General features: G+C 39.3%; 2 long non-coding RNA genes across 2 annotated transcripts; one reads left to right on the top strand and one right to left on the bottom strand.

Annotated features, from left to right (window-relative positions):
• Positions 1-7215: 7215 nt before the first annotated feature.
• On the bottom strand, positions 7216-14610 carry LOC309508529. Its single transcript, XR_014209506.1, has 2 exons — positions 11475-14610; positions 7216-9941 (listed from the first exon to the last, which is right to left on the bottom strand). It is a non-coding gene; the product is annotated as an uncharacterized lncRNA (long non-coding RNA).
• A 3268-nt stretch (positions 14611-17878) lies between these two features.
• LOC309508654 lies at positions 17879-21722 on the top strand. The gene is made up of 2 exons (XR_014209644.1): positions 17879-19559; positions 21007-21722. It is a non-coding gene; the product is annotated as an uncharacterized lncRNA (long non-coding RNA).
• The last annotated feature ends 1049 nt before the right edge of the window (positions 21723-22771 follow it).

Genomic DNA, 22771 nt, shown 5'->3' with positions numbered 1-22771 from the left:
TAATGATGTTCCACTGTTTAAGGTACACAGTGAGCACAACCATTGGGTATCTTTTTCAGGTAGCTTGTCTGGTGATAGTCCAATGCAGCTTACATTGGGTACCATCTTTGGCACTGTTCACGTTGGTAAACATGACAAGGATTAACTATGTAACAAACCACTAACAGTTATAGTTATGTGTGTTAACCAATTACATAATGCAATGAATAGATATTAAATAACATGTTCAATTGCTTAAATATTTTTGTTTACCCAAAGTAGTCCTGACTGAAAACATTTGAAAAAATTGTATTCAAACACACACATTTGTTTTACTTAAACTTTTACGTCACTTCACTAAAAGAAAATATAGTAAAGTAAAAAGTACTTGACAAAACAATCAGTTAAAGGGTTTATGATAATATAAGAACAACTTAAACCAAGAGAGGATCAACAACAGCAAAATTTTGAAGAAGTGAAATTGAAATATTACTCTAACCACGAGGAATTAATTATAATAACTTTTATGTATAATCCTAGTGGTATTCCATGAACAATTAGAAAGATAATAGAAATAAAACAGTGCACTGTACAGTATCTTGAATGCCTCCATGATCTTGTTGTTCATTATCTGTCAGATTTGCTGCACCAATCCGTACAGGTTCAGTCACTACTGTTAATAATAATGTAGCCCCTATTAATGTACTACAACCTTAAACAAACAAAACCCCTTTTAGTGAATTACAGTTATTATATATATTATTATGTAAAACAGTATTATTAGGTATTGTCAAAATTTCACCTGGAGTAAGTCAGTGTGGTCACTAGGAAAGCACTACAATCTTTGGAACATGCAAAAATGATTTAGATGAATTACATTAATTTTTTCATAAACTTATTTGATAATTGTACGTACAGTAAGGGAGGTATTGTCAACATTTCACGTGTAGTAAGTCAGTCTGGTCACTAGGAAAACACTACAGCCTTTGGAACACGAAAAAATTATTTAGGTGAATTACAGTAATTTTTTTAAAAACTTATTTGTCAACTGTACGTACAGTAAGGGAGTTTTTGTCCAAATTTCACCTGTAGTAAGTCAGTCTGGTCACTAGGAAAGCACTACAGCCTTTGGAACACGAAAAAATACTTAGGGTGAATTACAGTAATTTTTTTAAAAACATTTGTCAACTGTACGTACAGTAAGGGACTTTTTGTCAAAATCTCACCTGTAGTAAGTCAGACTGGTCACTAGGAACATGCTACAACCTTCGGATAGTAAAAAATCCTTTTGGTGAATTAATGTAATTTTATTCTAAAATTATGTATGTACATTATGTATAGTGAGGCAGGTTTCCTAAATACAATCATTATAATTCACTTTTTATTGTTGCTAAAGTACAATCAATAGCATTAGAAGACATAATGTGAGAGATATTTGCTGGTACATCTGTACTTTGCAAAAATGTAGTTGTCTGTTTGCACACAATGAAAAAAATAGAACTTTTTAGACGGTCCCTATCCTGTTTACCACACTACATTGGACATTCAGTGGACATTCGCAACTTTGTATGCCATTAAAACAATATTTGCCCATTGATCGATTGTGGAGAGTGTTGTAGTTCACCATCTTTGTCCTAAAGATCATGTAGCTGCTTTTGTTTTGCAAAAATGTGCTTTATTGCGCTTGTTATTGAGACAGTTTTTAAGCAAAAAAGTGTGAATGTGCGAATATAAAACCAACTTTACCTAAGTACATGATCAGACATGATAATGAATATAGATATGTGATGTATGATATATAACCATTTTCTCTCTTATTTTTTAAAGGCATCAACATGGAGATTGAATTGGAGACCATTGTTCTGTTCGAAGTGTAGTTTGTCGAAGATGCAATGATGAAATTAATTTGAATTGTCAATGTTGTATTTTAAGCATATAAGTGTAGCAGTAGGGGATTTCCCTGGTTCTTTTCTTTGCGTCATTAACCTTATATGGAAATGGGAGGATGAGGTAATCAGTACCGGTATATTTAAGTGCGTAGACTGGAATCCCTAGGATGTCGGCTTCGTCATACCCGCCCCTCTTCCGGTTTTATTAGAGTCAAGGTAAGCGACGGAGGTCATACACTGTTTCATGGAGTTTCAAAGTGTTTAGAGTATGTGTTTTTATCTTTGAAGGATTCCTGTAACGTTTTTGGCTGAATGCCGTGGAGTTGCGTTAAGCGCTCATTGGAAGCGTTAAGCTGGACACTCGTGAATGTATCCTGACTTCGTGATAACGTGATGTGTGTATGATCCTCGTGTGGTATGTATGATTAGTAGTCTAAATGTTGTTGCGAAGTGGGTTTTATGGGGTTAGTTAAGTTTAACGGGGTTTATTGTGTTTTAGCTGGACATTCAATGACTACGTTTACAAGCTGTTAAAATTCGGATTATGGTCGGGTTAAGGTCACTATTTGGGTTTCTGAAACATTCGGAATAACCCGTTTACATGCGTGAGCAGAGAGAGTTACTCCTGTATACATGGAATTTGTAATCAATTGGCAATATCCCGATGTAAACGGCGACGCACGGTTAGCGTCTGGACGTACGGACAACCTTAAGACGCAATATGCGTCATTTCCGATTCTTCTTCCTGTATCCAAAGACAACAACAACAGCAGCAGCACGCGGATAATGAATAGTTCGGGGCAGATAGCGATCGCCTTTGTTTGCGCTTTCCTCCTCGCTCCAAAAGTGTGGTGCTGTGCTGCGTCTCGCCATGTTTACCTCTACTTCTTGTTTACTTCCGGTATACTGCACGCGGGTTTTTGTATGCGCCGTCTATACTCAAAAGACCAAGATTCCTTGCGAATAGAACATGCGCAGAACACAAATAAATGTTCCTTTTGATGGGGATATGCCGATACGCGTTTACATGAACAAATATTCGGGTTAGAAAAGGGGTACCCCAGGGATCATATCCGGGTTTTTAAAAACCGGGATATGAGCATATCTGGGTTTTTGCCGGTGTTTACATGGCCGTGCACGACCGGGTTATTGCTAATATCCCGGTTTTGAACGGGTTATTGGCTGCATGTAAACGTAGTCAATGAGTGCATTCTGATGTCGTGATAGCATTATGTGTGGTTCGTGAGGTGTGTGTGTGATTCTCATGTGGTACGTATGATTTAGTACATGTTCTATATTCTTTGAAGTAACGTTAGACTCTGATCTAAGTGTTATGTTTTGTTTTGCAGTCTCCCGTGAACAACGTGACTAATTCAGGTCGTGCTGCTGTTTTTCATGACTAGATTAGTCTTATCTTTTTGTGGACGGATCGTTCTATAATTTTATTATTGTCGTGTTTGGTTCTGTTTTCATTTTATGGTTTGGGTTATTTTTGTTGCGTTCTTATTGAGGGTGGCTTAACCAATGTGATTTGGGCCGTTGGCCGTGGGGTGTAGTTAATTACATTACATCATATTATATCAGCGGCTCTCTAATGGTCACCTGTTGAGACTACTAATTACTGCTTTGGTTAATTTTTCTCTTTTTGTCTGATGTGATTGTTGTGACGATTTTGTATTGGTATCGTACCCACTAATTTTTGTTCTTTTTGTTTGAGTCAAGGCTGAGTGCGCCGACGGGGAGGCTAGTCACCTGGGTGAACACATTTGCTGTGAGGTTGGAGCACCAGGGTTGCTCCACACATAAATGGTTGAGCGCACAGTTGTTTATAGCTAGCTTGCCCCCCCCTAAAGTAAACTTTAGCCTTGTTCGTATATATGATTTTTCTTATTAATTCTTTTTTTTATATATTATTTTGTGGAGACGATACATTTATTGGTTCCTTTTTTTTGTGATGTTTTGCTGATGTGATAATTTGCTGAATCATGTACACTTGGAAGAATGTTCTTTTAGTAATGTTCTTAGTATTGTTACAATAAACTCGCCAGTGATTTATACTATTTGAAGATACAAGCAGAATATTGTCTTTTTGAATAAAACTAATTGTTTGTTTTCTGAATCACATGACTCTGACATTTCTCTGCACCACCGAACCTGGGTTCCTTTTTTATTTCCTTGGGTGTAATTCCCAAGGTGGCGTAGTCAGGCTATTTGTATAGAATTGCATCACCAAAAATACTGCTCCGGTCACATAAGCAATGTTCAGATGATGGTACTGTAGCACTGTTTAAAGTTTTTAATATTGTTGGTATTTACAATGGAAACTACTGTAACAGAAGAAAATAAAGAGGGAAAAATACAAATGATTTTCGTGTGACATAACATACATTTCATGAATTACATATAAAATGATCTGTAAGCCGTAATCAAAATCAAAATGCTGTACATGCCTTTCAAAATTATGGTCCATCACTGTTCATTTTTTCAAATAACGGTCAACACATGTTATTTCAAATAACAGTCAACACATGTTATTTCAATTTACAGTCAAACTCTGTTAAATAATTAAAATATGATTTCAGTTTACAGTCAAAACATGTTTTATGAAGTAATGGTGTCAACATGTCATTTATATCTACATTCAAATCATGTTTAGTTAAGGCGAGACACTACAGGTGAATAGGGTAAAATTGTTAAAGGGGTGGTAAAACGCCTTTTTTCGAAGGCTTGATTGTGTTTGTGGGGTGCACTGTAACATGTGTTCATGCTTCGTTTTTAAAAATTTGCATTATTTTTCACATATTTAACCATTATTCTACACTGCTCTGTCCCTCCTTGTAAAAACGGTCGGATGATTTCCGCGTTCTATGAAGCCCCCCCCTTCAAAATACGCAATGGGCTCAGATTGGTTAGCTGGCCCAGTGTGTTGTGATTCGCTAACCGCCAAGTGCACGTTGTTCGGAAACGTCACGCCCCCTTATCTTTACCGGTAGTTTGTGCTTCAGTAAACAACGGCGTCAATATTGCCATACCAGTTTGAGCCCGAATCAGACCCAGAGAATGTTAGTGGAGAGGATCGAGCGTTCAGAACCTGTTCAAGAACGGCTGTTAAAGGACGTTTCAGAAAGGTATGTTTTTTAAGACTGCAGATCGCTATATGACACTGTTACTTTTGTTTATTTAGAATGATTGTAGCTAAATATCTGTCGCCTGAACTATTAATCCAATACAAACACTAAACATTGGCTATACAACAGTACGTCAGCCAAATCAAACACAAAACCATGTTTAGCATGCCTGTAGATAAACAAGTGTAAGGCCCGCTATATTGGCCCAATCTGCCGGTTCGCCAATACACGGGGAAGGTTGTCACGTGTTCTGTCCTCACTCATGCAAAGTATTGGTTGGTTAAATTTGCAATACATTAATCATGTACTCACTCGTTAATTCATCTGACTCCATAAATGAAAGGTTTTAATAATCTGCCTCACTAAAAGTGAACGAATGTTTGACTATTCCTTTAACCATTAAATGAACAATGTCAAAATCAGTTATAATAATCATATGTAACAATTTAATATTTCAGATATCAGGATCAATTCCACAATCAATTCAAATATCTAGAACATGGTTATACATTGGTTACACCAAAGAATCTTACCCAGCTTGTACCTGAGATAGAGAGAGAGAAAGAAAGAGAGAGAGAGAGAGAGAGAGAGAGAGAGAGAGAGAGAGAGAGAGAGAGAGAGAGCGAGAGAAACCACCTAGTCAATTCCACGTCCAGCCAAGAAAAAGAGACAGAGAGAGCCAGAACACCTTCCTTTATCCTCTGTCCAGGTGACAAGGGGGATGGGATGAGACCACCCTCAAATGGCTTCTATCCCACAGAAGGGGGGTTGCCTTATCTGGCATTATCTCTAAACCGGTTTCCTATGAACTTCTATAAACCTTATTTCCTTTTATTTTATCTATCTGGATATGAGCTATCTGTACCACTCACTTTGAGACATTTCAAATGACACCAAAAACATAACAGTCAATGTTGAATATTCACATTAAACCATGTTCTTGTGTGAGCTCCTAGTTTCTGAGAGGAAGAAAGGCTGTATTGGGGAGGTCAAATGTTAATCAGCCAGCAGGGCCCTTTTGTCCCATAAATCAGGCCTCAACCAGTATTTTCAGTCTTACAGTTTCCCTCCTTGATCCCGTGGGTCACATTCCGATGAACACTTACGGGGTCACAGTAAGACGTTTGTTATAGTCCTTGAAGATGTAGCACAAAAATTGTCTTTGCAATGTTGGCATCTGTAGAAGCTCAGTGGGCGGTGTTCACCTGCAGAACACCTGTTCCCACCAGGTGTATAGCTTGAGTCCAGCAGGTGGATGAATGCGTTCAGGTTCTCTTCCTGTAATCCTGTGACGTGAGCAAAGTTCATAGAGTCAATCTGGACCTTTTGTGACTTGTTCAGTTGACGTGTCATTCCTTCATGGAGAAACTTCCGCTTCCCTGGCACCTTCTCCACGATGATGATCTGACCCTTCTTGACCAATCCTGTCACCTCCAGCGGTACGGTGTCTGGGCAGACCTCAGTGGATGAAGGGGTTCTCCTTTGGTCCACACTGCTTTGTGTGAGACACCTGAAAAGCATCTTAAATGTCCGCTTCACGATTGAGCACATATGAACTTACAGTCGTAAGGAAATGCATAGGAACGCATAATGCAATAAGGAAAAATCATGTCATGTTCAATGTAAAATACCATGTTCATGTCAGCAATTGTGAGTGGTACGTTTGGTCTCATTAATTACCTGATTTTTAAATTACCACGCCAATAGTACTCCTATAGAGGGTCAAGGAAGGACAAAGGAAGATCTTACAAGCTCTTACCCTGTTTCTAGAAACATTTAAATAAATGGCATTCTTACAAAACAACCAGTGCTATTTTGGTGTAACCAAACATCGAGATTCAATTGAATTGATGTCCAAATACATTGTTGCAAGTAAAATGGACAATATACAAATATGCAGATAAGTTTCAGAAATGTTTTTCTGAATTACTCAAAGGAAATCAAAATAAGTTTCAGAAATTAAAATCAAAATAAGTTTCAGAAATGTTTTTCTGAATTACTCAAAGGAAAAATGCAGAAATCTAAATAAGTTTCAGAAATTAAAATCAAAATAAGTTTCAGAAATGTTTTTCTGAATTACTCAAAGGAAAAATGCAGAAATCAAAATAAGTTTCAGAAAATTAAAATCAAAATAGGTTTCAGAAATGCAGCAAGAGGTCGGTGTAAACCAATCAATGGTTTTGTGTTTGTGTGAGAATTTTTGGGAATGTCAGAGTGTGTTTTTGTCTGTGAGAGTGTGTGTGTGTGTGTGTGTGTGTGTGTGTGTGTGTGTGTGTGTGTGTGTGTGTGTGTGTGTGTGTGTGTGTGTGTGTGTGTGTGTGTCTGTGAGAGAGTGTGTTTGAGAGTGTGTGTATTGATCTGGCTAAGTCACAGTCGATGACAGAGTTGAATTGTACATTTTGTAATTGATTGAAGCGGTCACACTTCAGATTTATCCATTTTAATTATGTTTCTGTTATTAGTGGTAAGTTGAGAAATCAGGGGCCCTCTGATCTTCCAACTCCCACCAACAATCATAGAGTTTGAAATTTAATGGCAGGTCTGCCTTAGAATTTGTCTTGATTTGTGACTGTAGCCATTCAGTTGTTCATGTGTGTTACATTAGTTAGCAGTTTGTTGTGAATAGCGTATGCTATTCTCTGTGTCTCTGTTAGACCATGATCATGAGATCAGCTCCACCCTGTGTGTGTGAAGCTATCTGTATCTGTTAGTGTGAAGATGACACATCTTCGTCTGATGTGCAGTGTTCAGCCTGGATAGACCATCTACCCCAGGTGATGTTGCAGTGAGGGTATAGTGATGGAGGGGTGTGTTCAGTGTTCATGTCTAGGAGATGGGTGGAATCTAATCTATAACAATTGTGTTGCAAATTTCGATCCAGTTCTAAACTGGGAGGCCATATTTATGCAGTAATGTAATAGTGTGACGTGTGAAAAGGCCTTTTATAATGTCTTTTCACCCATCTCCCGAGTCTCAGGTTATGTTCGAACAATTCCGCTGTCCTGGATTTGCTCCAGGTGGGCTCCACCATTTTGCAGAAGTAGCCTAAGCCTGAGACAGAAAACAGAGGAGAGCGAACCACAGATAATTCCAATATTTCAAAAGCATTAAATTCAGACGTGTAGAATTCTTTTACTTGTTAGCAATTTTAATTCCAGATGTCACATGAAACCGAGTTTCATTGACCACGTCTGAATTGTTGCTGTTGTCTCAGTGTGTTGTGACACCTGAAGCTGCTTTTTCAGTTCAGCCTTCAGTCCGCTGCATGTGCAATGCATTCACACATTTTAATTTGTGCAGATATTTTTTGACCTGCAAAAAACTGTGGTACTTCTGTCTGCTGTTTAGCATTTCACACCCTCCTCGTAAATTTACTTATCTTATCAGATTCAATTCAGTTGGTGCACCCCAGTCAAGGATTATTTAGCGTGCTATTACCTGTGCCACACTCCTAGCCGTGTTTTCTAACGGTGAAAAATAAAGGCATACTCCGCCCCTTTTTGGCACTGGGTAGCACACAAATGAAATTCTGTTTCAGAAATTCAATTTTAATGATGAAAGTCACACTTCTCCAATTATTGTCCTGCTCGGCGAGTGTAATATAATGTTTATTATAATTCAAGTTATAATATAATTATATTCTTTAACAATTCAAGTCAAATTATATTGTTTTCGGTCTCTGGAACAACTTAACGCATGGTCAAATCTCTACTTGTTCTCATGTCAATACATTTGAATATTAAAAGGCCTTTTGGCTCAGGGCTGATAAGATGTACATTCGCTGTTTTTCTTTTTCCCTTTGCTAGGTTTCAAGTACCTTTTCTTCTCATTTAGTCTTTTTAAATGGCCATTATAACGTTTGATTCTTCTATTTACTCTTACTTTATATTTTTCCGTTTATAGATAAGGAAACTATATCGCTTTGCAGTCCTTCTCCTAAGGATGCACGACACAAGTGGTCAGTCCCGAAGATCAGAAGCTGAGGCAATGGCTAAATATCTAGGATGTTGCCGTAATCCCAACGCGCAACAATCAAAGATATATTCAGTAGCCCTCTTGGATGCCCTTCAGGAACTCAATTCAACCGTTTTCCAAAACTATTAAATTAGAACAGAAGTCATCGGAAGCGTCCAAGCTAGGTTAATCAACCAGCGTAAAGCTGATCCTAGTCGGACTAACCCATCCTCTCATCCAAGTCGCCCGCACACTTCCTGATATCAGCTATTAGCCGTCCCGTCGCCAATCTCTGACACAATCTTGTGGAAACATACGAATCCGTTAATCTATTTTGGAAAAAACAAATCTCAGAGTAATTCAGAATACATTCAAACATAAAAATATTTAGTTCTCTGAAGCCTTAAATATGAGATGTGTTCGCTGTTTCTGATTTTCAAATTCATTGTGAATCACATTATAGCCATCAAATTCAGCACAGACACACGCGTTTACTTCAGTTTACACAGGACACATGGCCTAGAATACAACATCTACAACCCTTTTACCTAAGTGTTCCAAATACACCCACAGCAAAACAATAGAATACAACATCTATATCACCTTTGCCTAAGTGTTTCAACTACACTTACAGTAAAGTAATCCTGTGTTTAAAGAATAAACTTTAAATTAGCCTATGTGCATGTTGTAGCACAAACAACCAAATTGTGTTCTATGTGCACGATGTGTTAAGCACAATTTCAAATTTGAAAATGCAGACAGGTTCAATGTTAAACATTTAAGCTATTTGCTATTGGGCTGCTACCCGACTAGCAAATGACGCTAATAGCTGAAGGCCTTGAGCATCCAAAGTTGTTAGGTCAGTAACAGTTTTAGATGCATTTGAGCTTTGGTTACTTGCAGAGTGCTGGTTTTTGTCATTAGATTGTGATTGTCTGCGTTTTATGAAATAGGGTGGAGGTCTGCCTCTGCCCAGTGACCAACACTTCTCCTCTGTATGGCAGTGGCGGTTCTAGAGGGGGGGCCGGGGGGGCCAGTGCCCCCGTGTCACCAAGCTTGGCCCCCCCTCTGGCCCCCCTAAATTTGGAATCATAAAATCACACCAAACAACTGCGCATTTTATCAGTTGCGGTGCCTTCATCTATAGGCTACACTGCAGCAAGACGTATATTCACATCAAATGTTAACGCAGAGGAACGTGACACTGCAGTTCACAAAAGTTCATTATTTGCATGTGCTTTAAAGCCTTGCCGGTTAAACATGTCATTCGCTGCTGATGCGCTGTTCAAATATGCGCTTTACTGAGCGCGTACACTCGACGCACACATGCACTAAAAGCCTGTTATTGGACTAAGTTATCTTTTGAGTCTTATATTGCGCTAATACTGTCAAATACAGACAATGTTTACATAAACAAAGTTGGTTATGTCTAAAGTGAAAGCAAACAGAGAAAATTTATTAAAATCTGCTTGTCATATGCGTGTATATTAGACGCGTCGCGTGCAGTTCTTAAAGAGACAGTAGCCCTAATAATAAACATGCTGCCGCTTGTCCTTAAAGAGATAGTTCACCCAAAACCAAACAGTAGCTGGTCCCCATTGACTTCCATACATAGTAGGAAAAAAAAAATACTCACATATAGTCACAAGGGTACATCAACTGTTGTGGTTACTCACATTCTTTCAAATAACGTTTATTTTCAACAGAAGAAAGAAACTTATTCAGGTTAAATACAACTTAAGAGAGTAAATTATGACTTTTTTGGGGGAGAACTATCCCTTTAATGTTAATAAAACAACAAAACACACAGAGGAAATCATTCACTGCTCTTGACTGAGAACTTTAAGTCTGTTGTGTTTTATTTTCATATGTGTTCATTTAATTACTTTCTTCAATTCTACTGTTAAATACACCTATAGCTGAAAAAATAGAGCACTGTTTATTTCATTTGTATATTAAGTTGTGTATGTGTAATATGTATCTCTGTTCTTAATTTTTATAACAAAGAAAATAGTGACAAAGATTTTTATTTTCGCCACTTTGGCCTAAATGTCTGCCATTCTTTTTTATTTTATATTTTGTTACCTATATTTTGTTACCTATAAGGCTTTGCTTTTAAAATAGGGACATTAGTTTGGCTGTAATGCTCAATCACATGCAAAATAGTAAAACCAACATGAAATAAGAATCGTGATAAAATCGTGATTTTCCTGAAAAAAAAAAAAATTTGTGATATGATATTATTGCCTAGATGTGCTTAGATGCTAAAAATGTGTTATTATTGATCATTATATCACACTACAATTAAACATAATGAAACATTCATTTGAATTGAAATTGTTTTATTAGCTTAGCTAATATAATTTATTAGCTTTTTCTAGATATTGCAGTCATGCATGACATGGTGAAAAATGACTTGAAATAATACTGAAAATAGGTTAAGATGAATGTTAAAGGTGTGCCCCCTAAAAGCACAAGTGGCCCCTGCCTGGCCCCCCCAGTTACTGTGGTCTAGAACCGCCACTGCTGTATGGCCTGTTTTGTGACAGGAATTACAGAATCTGTTCAGTTTGCCACAGTGTGGCTTTCTGAATTCTCCTGCAGATGGAGGATCTTCATGACATTCTAACACAGCTACCTCATCATGCATTTGTTTCCGTGACTCAATTCTTGTTGCCCAGTTAACTATACCTTCGAATGTGTTTTGTGCTGGAGAAGCACCACACATGAGTGATTGCTGTACACGCGGCCCTGCATTTGTAAGAAGGAATTCAAGGAGAATTACATTGTTGTGGTTAACACCCTCAATTCCAGAATACTCCTCAAAAAATTCAAACATATTTTCTGCATATGTCTCAAACGATTCTTCAGTACTCTGTTTCCGATTGAAAATCAATTCCCATCCAACAGGACTACAACCACGCAGCTCGCGGAGGCATTGTTTTAGTCTATTCAAGATTTCGCTCTCAGGCTCATTTTGATGCATTGACTGCACAATGGTGCCTGTCATTAAAACCTGTGGTATCTTATAGTTCAGAACATCTGGAATTGAGCTGATAACAATTTGCCAAATATCTTTTGGTTCGAGCTGAAATGCATGTTTTAGACTAACAATGTGTCTCCACCATGGTTCGAATGACCCTTTCAAAGGGAATGGTCCGATCTCTGCTTTAAACAAGCTACATTCAGTTACTGTTAAAGGACGCCGAATGGTTGACTCTGTGCCGTTTGGGTGCCGTATCACCTTAAGGGCAGAAACAGGCACTCTTTTCATAACTTTATCACATGCTTCATCTGTCTGTAAAGATACAAGATTATTAGAGCAGGCTGCCTCATCTAAGAAGTGTACATTTTTAGCCCAATCACTGTTAAGCTTGTTGGGAGACTTGCTTTTAGCATTTAGCTTAGCCTTAAGATCTGCAATGGTGTCTTTGTGATTTTTACACTTTTTAGTCAGGGCTAACAGCTCAGCTAGTAATTTATCTAGCTGTGTTTGAAGATCTTGAATCTTTTCCTCAGACTTTTGTGCCTCTGCATTTTTAGAATGCACTTCTTCACATTTAGCATCCATAAGCGAAGATAGAAATTTTGTTAACTCATTTAGCCGTTTATAACTTATGAAGTTTAAAGCCTCAATTATTTCACCATGTTTTGATTTCTTCTGTTTACTACCCACTGTTTTCCACCAAGTGAAAATTTCATTGTCAATAGCATCCATGTTAAGACCTTTTCTACTGAGTTTGTACAGTGTAGGCTGAACCTTTTCGGCCCATAATGTAAACAAGACATGATCAGTACACATGATTTCACAATAATGGGCTTACAGTTAATTTTCCCAGATTTTTGACTAGATAGTCTTCTTTCTAAAAAAGATCTATCTCCATCCCAGCATATCAAATACTTTAGGGGTTTACTTCTCAGAGGAACTTAAATAAGCCAAATTAAATTGAATTACTTAATTTAATTCCATCTGTGTCAAAGTTTAAGATTTTAATGGAATATAGAGTTTGTCAAGATTAATTTAGGTTTAGTATAGGATATTAATGTTTTCAATGTGGCTTTTGGGCCTACCAGTCAGCCAGTGAGACAAAACATGGTTTAAGCGTTTGGACGCAGCATGGCTTTAGCCTTTAGCATTAGCCTTGGGCACAGCATGGCTTAGCATTGACAATAGCACTTAGCATTAGCCTTGATATTTGAGTTTTAGCTTGTAAATCATATCATCCTGTTTTCCCCAAATTTTCTTTTCATAAACAATGCATCGATCTGCCTTTTTATTTATAAAATCACGTGTTTTCCGATCTTTTACAAACTTAGATTTTTCTTTCTCTGTTTTCTGTTAGTTTGCTCATTCTCTTCGAGTGTTGCTGGTTTCAACAATGGCCGGAAAACATGCGCCTGATTTTAAAACTTTTAGGCTTTACTTTTTTAGCTCTTCATCGATTATTCATTATTTGGAAGATGCTATACTTTAGATTTTGTTTCTTGTTGCTTAGGCAAAACAAGGAGATCTTTAAAATCTAATGCACAAGGGTTTTCATTCTTCATCTGGCTACCGCATCACGTTCTAAACAAAGGGCTTTAATTCCGACCCGTAAACAATGCAAACATTTCTTCAACACTTCTATAAAGGGCAGAAAAAGTTTACTTACCATCGCGGCGGAAGAAAGAGAAGATGTTCAAACCTCTTGTTGATTTTAAAATCCCAAATACTTGCTGAAAAGGACATTTCTCGTGAAACTGTTTTGATCTGTTTTGAGATCACGTCCGAGGTCACCATTTTGTAAGGCCCGCTATATTGGCCCAATCTGCCGGTTCGCCAATACACGGGGAAGGTTGTCACGTGTTCTGTCCTCACTCATGCAAAGTATTGGTTGGTTAAATTTGCAATACATTAATCATGTACTCACTCGTTAATTCATCTGACTCCATAAATGAAAGGTTTTAATAATCTGCCTCACTAAAAGTGAACGAATGTTTGACTATTCCTTTAACCATTAAATTAACAATGTCAAAATCAGTTATAATAATCATATGTAACAATTTAATATTTCAGATATCAGAGATCAATTCCACAATCAATTCAAATATCTAGAACATGGTTATACATTGGTTACACCAAAGAATCTTACCCAGCTTGTACCTGAGATAGAGAGAGAGAGAGAAAGAAAGAGAGAGAGAGGGAGGGAGAGAGAGAGAGAGAGAGAGAGAGAGAGAGAGCGAGAGAAACCACCTAGTCAATTCCACGTCCAGCCAAGAAAAAGAGACAGAGAGAGCCAGAACACCTTCCTTTATCCTCTGTCCAGGTGACAAGGGGGATGGGATGAGACCACCCTCAAATGGCTTCTATCCCACAGAAGGGGGGTTGCCTTATCTGGCATTATCTCTAAACCGGTTTCCTATGAACTTCTATAAACCTTATTTCCTTTTATTTTATCTATCTGGATATGAGCTATCTGTACCACTCACTTTGAGACATTTCAAATGACACCAAAAACATAACAGTCAATGTTGAATATTCACATTAAACCATGTTCTTGTGTGAGCTCCTAGTTTCTGAGAGGAAGAAAGGCTGTATTGGGGGAGGTCAAATGTTAATCAGCCAGCAGGGCCCTTTTGTCCCATAAATCAGGCCTCAACCAGTATTTTCAGTCTTACACAAGCATGTAGATAAACAATACATAAAAGCTATAATCAAAGAATAATTTACACTGATCACATAAACGACAACACAACAACGAACATTCCAAGTTCGCTGTGCTGGTGATATTAAACAGAAGTTTGTATGTGTTTGTCGGATAAGTATGAATTAACGTTAGCATTTAACAAACTGGTTTGTGGAGCCAAACAGCGTTGTCCTTCGTTTACTTCCTTGCTACAACGTACAATTAACAATACGAACTATTACAGGAAAACACAACAACGAAAAATAAATCATACTTACAGGTTGTGGCCCGTAAACAGTTTCTGTTTTTAAAGTTGGAACTGCTCCATCTTTCAGGACTAGCCGTTGTGCGAATCCTTCATCGGAGGAGGGGTTTATGTAAATATTGGGCTTAGTGATGTCAGCAAGCCCGCAGGAATGTCGTGTAGTCCCTACTGGCCGTTTTTTGTAGTTCTTAGAAATTGATTTCTTTAAAAGCAAATATCTCCCTTTGCTTTAAACTTTGAAAGTTGTAACTTTGCAGATGTTGTTTATGCTCAAACAGCAACATTACACACTAACTAAAGTTAGAAAAGTGAAATCGTGTTCTCTTACGAGAGGTCTCTCGTACTTGCGTAAGAATATCTTACGCTAGGGCAAAACCTCTTTTCCTCGAGATATTGAAGCCAAAAATTATCCTTAATTTTGCAATAATGTAAAACGCATTGCAGCAGCATGCAGACATGGGCGAGACAGCTCTCGCGCCCATTGGCTGCTCTGCGGCAACTGCACCAGCCTATCGATAGAGGCTCCTCATGACGTCAGAACCAATGAGGGCGCTTCGCGCCCATTACGTCATGTCCCGCCGAAATCGGGTGGGGCCAGGGCTATAAATACGGCCCAGAGAGGCTGGTTTAGTCAGTTTTTCATCTCTTCAGCGGGCTCACGCATCGCTGGATCCTGAGAGGAAGCCGCGCCGTCTGATTGCAAGCACCCAGCGGGATTACTCTGCATCTGAAGCTGCCGGTCGACAACTCGCCGCCTTCAGTCGCCGTTCCTGCTGACGCTTTCCGGCGTACATATCCTTTTCTCTGTTACTGTGTTTTGTGTATGTGTGTGTGTTCGCCCCCGCGACACACACTCTCATTGCACTAAAAGAGCCGGGCGTCTTTTTCAAGACGCCCCTTTCCCCCCCCAACCCGCAAAGCTCGCCGGTGCGCCCGCTTGCCTTGCCTGCTTGGAGGATGATACCTGCTCTCCCTCTGTTCGAGCCGCGCAAACCGCGCCGTTCACAGGGGATGTCAGGAGCGGACGGTCACGGGGCTAGCTTTCTCTCTCCCTCTGTTCGAGCCGCGCAAAATGCGCCGTTCACAGGGGAGGCTGGAAGCGGACGGTCGGGGTTAGTTTTTCTTTACGTACAAGAAAGCTACCCAATCTCGGTCTAACGGCAGATTAATTATGCCTCCAATGCTTCGCTCTGTCAGTTCCCCGAAAGGCGACTGCAGATGTGCATTTTGCAGCCAACGAGCGCGTTGTACAACCCGCTCGCCTGCACCCAAACACCGTTTCTATGGTTCCCGTGCGTCACTGGCGAAAGGAGAAAATAGTGATAATGTCCCGCTGCGGCCGGGCCGAATTCTATTTCTCACATATTTCTCATTCCCCTCTGAAGTTCAGGCGACTGGAAATGTCATACTGCAGTGAGCGAGCCTGTTGTAATGCACGCACACCTGCAAACAAACGCCAGCATGTTGACGCTCTCTGTTTCTATGGCAACTTCTCGCTCGTTCAGTTCCAGTAAATGCGACTGTTCCAGTGTATTCTGCAGTAAACAAGTCGGCGACACAGCCCGCTTGCCTACACACAAACGCCGCTTTCCGGCTACCCAGATAAATCCCATAGAGTGTATTTTCTGGTGTTCCGGCCACGGCCGATGGTGTTATGAGTGTAAACAAAATGCCCACTGCCCAGTGCTCATTCCTACACAGAAACACAGCCCGTCGCACAGGGCTCGCGCACATGAAATCGACCCAGATCGATTGCGCATTAAATGTGGTAAATGTGCCCACTGCCCAGTGTCCACAAACACGGCATGTCTCAAGGTTTCTGTAAAACGAAACCAACATGCATTCGCTCTGCTCAGGCAGACAATGCTCTCAGTGTTGTAAATGTGCCCGCTATTCCACGCCCACATTCACACATAGACATGACAGGTCTTACGGGACTCGCCCAGCCCTCCCCCTCTCGGTTGACCACCGCAGAGGAGTCGAGCGCGGGCAATCTGCCCGCTGTTATCAGCGCGCCCCCTGCCTCAAATGTCATAAGCGCGACGCTTATGTTGCAGCACACTGAAGCCCCTCTGTCGCTGAGCGACCAGAGCGCGCTTCGCATTCAACCCCTAGCCATTCGTGCAAACGCATGGGCAAGGCTACCCGGGGTTTTCGAAGTGGGTGCTAGACATTATAGAAAGAGGCTATTCGCTACAGTTCGGTCGACGCCCGCAACGCAAAGTGGCGCGAATCGATACTACGGTGAAAAAGGAAGTAGCACACCTACTTCGGGCCGAAATAGCGAAGTTACTGAGCAAAGGGGCTATAGAACCCCTATCACAAGCTCAGAGCGAAGGGGGCATGTACAGCAGATATTTTCTGGTACCCAAAAAAGACAGAGGTCTCAGACCCATTTTAGATCGACTAAACAAAGCACTTCTGAAACGACGGTTCAGAATGCTCACGACCAAGAAAATCCTCTCGCAAATTTGCCAAGGGGACTGGTTCATGTCGATAGATCTGAAAGACGCTTATTTTCAAATACAAATAGCGTCACGTCACAGGCGATTTTTGAGATTCACCTTCGGGGGCCAGGCATATCAGTACACAGTCCTGCCATTTGGCCTATCCCTGGCACCTCGCGTATTCACGATGTGCATGGATGCAGCGCTCGCACCCCTCAGGCTCCGAGGCATACGAGTGCTGAATTATTTGGACGATTGGCTGGTTCTAGCTCGATCACAGTCGGAGCTCATAGAACACAGGACCATATTACTCGATCACCTCGAGAATTTAGGTCTCACAGTCAATTGGGCAAAGAGTTCACTGTCTCCCAGTCAGAAAATATCTTTTCTGGGCACAGATCTGGACTCGCTGTCTATGACAGCACAGCTGTCGCCGCAGCGCAGACTAAGCATTCAGCGCATGACAGAGATTTTTCGCCACGGCGCTTTGGTCCCGCTCAAAAAATTTCAAAGGATGCTGGGTCTCATCGCTTGAGCATCCTCAGTGCTTCAGCTGTGTAGATTTAAATTTAGTCTTTCCCCTTATTATTAGATTCACAGGGCCGGACACCAGTTATCTTGCCAAGAAGAATTTTTATTCTTATATGTCAGGAGAGAATCTTTCAGAAGATGTTACATTCATGCCAGGTCTATGCATTCTCGTATTTCTCTTCCCTCACATCTCTTAGTTTCTCTGATGTGTACAGTAAGATTGAGCTTATATACATCACTGAGCGACTTCCATTCATGGTAACAAACTATGTTGCTTGAGCTTAAAAATGGAACGTATATGTCATAGAACATATGGCACAATTCACTTCCATATTAAGAACATATCTTTGTTGCTTACATCTGCATCAGTTGCAACATGTTACATTGTACACACCCTCTACAAAATATAGCTCATCCACCTGTCTCATGTGACATGATCTTCACATGGTTCCATGCTATCTATAGTCTCCTCATGCACTCAACACAGACACATAACTCTGGCTTGACAAAATACATTATGAAATTATTATGAAAATGAATAAAGAAAAATAATACAAATACATAACATTAAACAGTTAATTTTTAGTCTTCAGTCCCTCCACTGGAACTACGACAGTAAGTTCCACACCGTCACTCCACCAGTGGCCATCTAATGAAGCAATAGTGAGAAAAGGAAAAGCAGACCAAAGAAAGACATGATAACAAAACAAAATAAAAATACAATAGAAACATAAGGAAAAGGGAAAACACAAAACAAACAAATAACCCCACCATGTCATGTCCCCGTGTACTATGTGTATTTTAACGTCTATGTGTAAGCATTTAAAATGAACCCCAACCATCTAAGAAAAGGAAAAACCTAATAATTCTTCTGCCGGTGCCTTGACTCGTTAAGTACTTAACTTCTCAAGTTCCCGGCCAAAACAACAAACCAAAACAAACATTGATGTTAAAAAGATCCTATCCCTTGGGGTTGAAAATCAGTAAACGAGTGTTCATTGTTTGTGGAGTTGTGTTTGTAAGTAATGTATAAAATCTCCTATTTCACTCCTTATGTCCTATTCTCAGTTATCCATTTGTCATCAAAGGAGCATTTCTAAAGTTATCTTTAGTTTACTTAATCTTTAGCTTTATTAATTTATTTATTTATTCCCTGTTACCCAGACTTCTTTTGAATTAGCAAAACAAAGTCTTCATCTTTAAACACCACCATGTCTTGTAATTGTCCAATGCCATGTCTAATGATCTGAAATGTGAAAACTATGATAGAAATTAATTCAACATCATACAGCCATCACATATTCAAGATCTAAAACTTTTAGACAATTGTTATAAGGCAACTAACACCATATTTAAAAATAAATTGACAATCTATGTTTTACTCTCCACATCATTAATGACAATTACCCTCATGGTCTCAGCTAGTTCTTTGAAAACTCTTCCCATCAGCTCTTTCGTATATATAATTTCCTTTCCTCAGGGTGTTGTCCCCTGGCATAGATATATCAAGTTATGACACTTGTCACAATGAAATACAAACCATTCAAGGAATGCGGTCTCTGGTGATCAGGCATTGGAGAGCTCACTTTTCTTGGACAGTGATGCTGTTGGCCTAACAAACATCTGCTCAACCATACCCATCTCACATCTAACACCTCCCTTCAGAGTAGGTGCCCAGTGGCGGTGACCCCCTGCCTTAGGTGCAAGGGCGCCGTAAAGGGGTGGAAGGTTAGGACGATTCTAAGGGCCCAGGCTGATTTAGGGCCCAGAAGAGCAGACCCCCTTTTTCTTTTCTTAGTTCTTTTCTCTTTTTTATACATGCATTAAATGTGCTAGGGCCCCTCATGCACTAAATGTATATTTTGTACGTTTTGACCATAGATTTAATATTTAAAAAACAAATAATGTATTTACTGTTTCAGTCACACCCCTCCCCCTCACAATGGTTCATTCCACCTGCGCTGTCCGAGCTACGATCGCTAGTGTAGCGTCTCTTGCTTATTGCACTTGCTATGATGCAGCGCAGACAGTGACACACGCAGGCATGTTACATCAAAAGTCAGGGCATCAAAAACGGAAAGAGAAGACAGAGAACGCCGAAGTCGACAGTATGTCACACAGTTTTTCAAAAAGAAAGGTAGCTTGCCCTATTCCTGTATTCCAAAACTTTCAGAGTTAGGCTACTTATTTTTGTTGCTACATGACCTGCTTTTATCTAGCTAGCTTAGTAAAATAATTACTGAATTATGATTTACATCCAACAATAATAACATCTCTGCTGTCTCCGGGTTATCATGTCTCGTAGACACAGATTCAACGGCTGCTGCACACCCACGTCCTCCTTCCCCACGTCCCCCGTCCCCGTCTCATGGTGCGTTCACACCGGACGCGAATAGCGCGTCAGGCGCGAGTGATTTCAATGTTAAGTCCACGCAAAGAGTCAAGACGCGTTGTAATTTCGTTTTAAACTTTGGTTTTCACGCGCGTCAATTTCGCTCTTGACGCGCGAATTAACACAAAGTGGTCAAGCGTATAACTAGACGCGGCAGGCGCGAATTTGACGCGCTATTCGCGTCCGGTGTGAACGCACAGTCAGCCGAACAAGGTGAGCCTGAGCGCGAAACTTCACGAAGATTGAAGTCTCTAAACACGTCTTATCTACTGTGTTCGCCACATGATGATAACTTTACAAAACAAAAAGTAATCTACACGCTTTACAAAATTACAAAATCAGTTTGCCGTGTGTGTCGTGTGTTCTGTGAAGTGACAGTGCTGCTGCTACGATCGATGCTGTCAAACTTGACGTTCTTAATATGAATAAAATGCCCCAGAAAAAAAAATATAAAATTGAATAAAACATGTGTCTGTAGTAACCATTGGCTATAAGGAGTTTACAAAATAGATATTTTAATATTTTATATTAAGAAAACAAAATAATATGGTTATTACGTGTGTGTGTGTGTGTGTTTGACTTATACAGATGCAGAGTCAGCTTTATTGTCTGCACTTCGTATGCAACTATGCAATATCTTTTTTAAAGTATACAGGGCATGTTTATTGGGTTAAATTGTATCTGTAAAAAATGTAGGGGGCCCAGAAATTTTGGTTTCCATAGGGCCCAGAATTTCTGGCGGCAGCCCTGCTTAGGTGATCCTCCGTTGGCCAAAAGAGGATCTTACCCATCTTTGAGAAATCACCCCATTTACACTGGTAACCGCTCCTTCCCATTAGGAAATTTTTAACAGGTATTTTCCAAAGCTCAGGAAAGTGCATTCAAGAGCCATCAGAGCCATTTGGAATGCCTAATAGTGCAAACTTGGAGACAAATTAATGATAGTATTTAATCACTAGAATCCATCAGACATCTTCAAACATCAACATAGCAATGCTGAGTTTATACTCAGTGAATTTAGTTATTACAACCGTTAATTCAGTGTAATGTTATGTTACATCAATAACCGGAACCAATCAATAACTGGAACCATCAGTCCTGTACATGGTGAAGACAAAGATGAGACAAAGAAGTTACTGGTCATGGAATAAAAATAGTCACTTCTATCATTTAAGGTAGAATATCATTAAAACATTTAACTCCCAATTGCATATATTATTATTTATTAAAAATCTCTGTCTATAATTTCCAACTGAGACGCTGTGCTCATTCTAGGTAGCTTGTTACTTATGACACAGGCTCAAATAACAAAATCTAAATGACTTTGAATAAGAGAACAACTCTGAGAGAATGTCAAGACTGCCTCAGAGTAATTCTGCATTTACAATACTTTTATAATTTCATTCTACTCACTTTTTACTCTGACTTAGTCAGAAATAATATGTATTCCAAATAAACATCTTTGTTTATATTTGTCATTTTTCCTTATATATTTTCCAACTCACATTCTTATGGAGTCATTATCTATAATTTTCATCAGCTTGTACTTGTCAATTAACTATAAAAATATTATCATAGATCTTTCCTCAAAGTAATTCCTTAACTTCAATCTTATGATGTTGTTTATCTCTTGTTCTTCTTCAGAAAAAACTTAAATTTTGTAATGTTGAACAATGATCAACTTTCAAACTCACATTAACACCAGAAATCTGTTAAAAAGCTTAGCTTGTTTCTGTTTTTCTCTTCAGATACCCAGAAGATAATGTTTTGCTATACAATTACCTTCGTGTATTCTAGAGAAGCAACAGGCTTTCTATTTATATATCTCTCTGTGTGTGTGTGTTTAAAGGAGGGTATAGATTCCAAAGGAAGGGCTGCTTCACTCTCCCTTTTCACCTGCTCTGATTACTCAAAGGCAAAAGATGGGGCTGCTTCTCAACTATATGTGTGTGTGTGTGTGTGTGTGTGTGTGTTTAGAATGAATTCTCAAGAGGACTACTGTTACCCTTGTGCTCTCTCTCTCTCTCCTCTAAACACTATAGAACTATAAGAAAGTTAAAACAAAGTTAACCCTTATATTTTCAGTTATCTTTCATTTCTTTTCTTTTTTAAATTTATTTATTTTGACTCAAATACGTTTCTCTTTCTTTTCTCTTTAAGCTTGCTCAGAATAGTATCCTCAAATATTTGAACAGCTTTACGGTCAAAATCAGAAATGCCTGCGATCTTATCTAGTTACATCGGCACATTCATAATTTGACTCCAGTGTTAATGTCCTTAGAGCTTATTTTAACCCTTTCTATGGCGCTCGTCACAATTAATCACTCCTGTCAATCATGTCTTGCTGCCTTTTCATACTTGTATTAATTCCAGCGTTGATGTCTTTAGAGACTATTTTTACTCCTTTCTTTGGAAACTCCCTACATCTAACCGCTCCTATTAATCAAGTATCCTCAAATTTCCTAGCTTTAATCGTCTTACAGCTAATTTCCCCAATTTTTGACTAGATAGTCTTCTTTC

The sequence above is a fragment of the Leuciscus leuciscus genome (assembly GCF_965113295.1).
Source record: "Leuciscus leuciscus genome assembly, chromosome: 10".
NCBI classification, from domain to species: domain Eukaryota; kingdom Metazoa; phylum Chordata; class Actinopteri; order Cypriniformes; family Leuciscidae; genus Leuciscus; species Leuciscus leuciscus.
The sequence above is the reverse complement of the archived record's forward strand: the minus strand, read 5'-3'. Positions and strand labels throughout refer to the sequence as shown.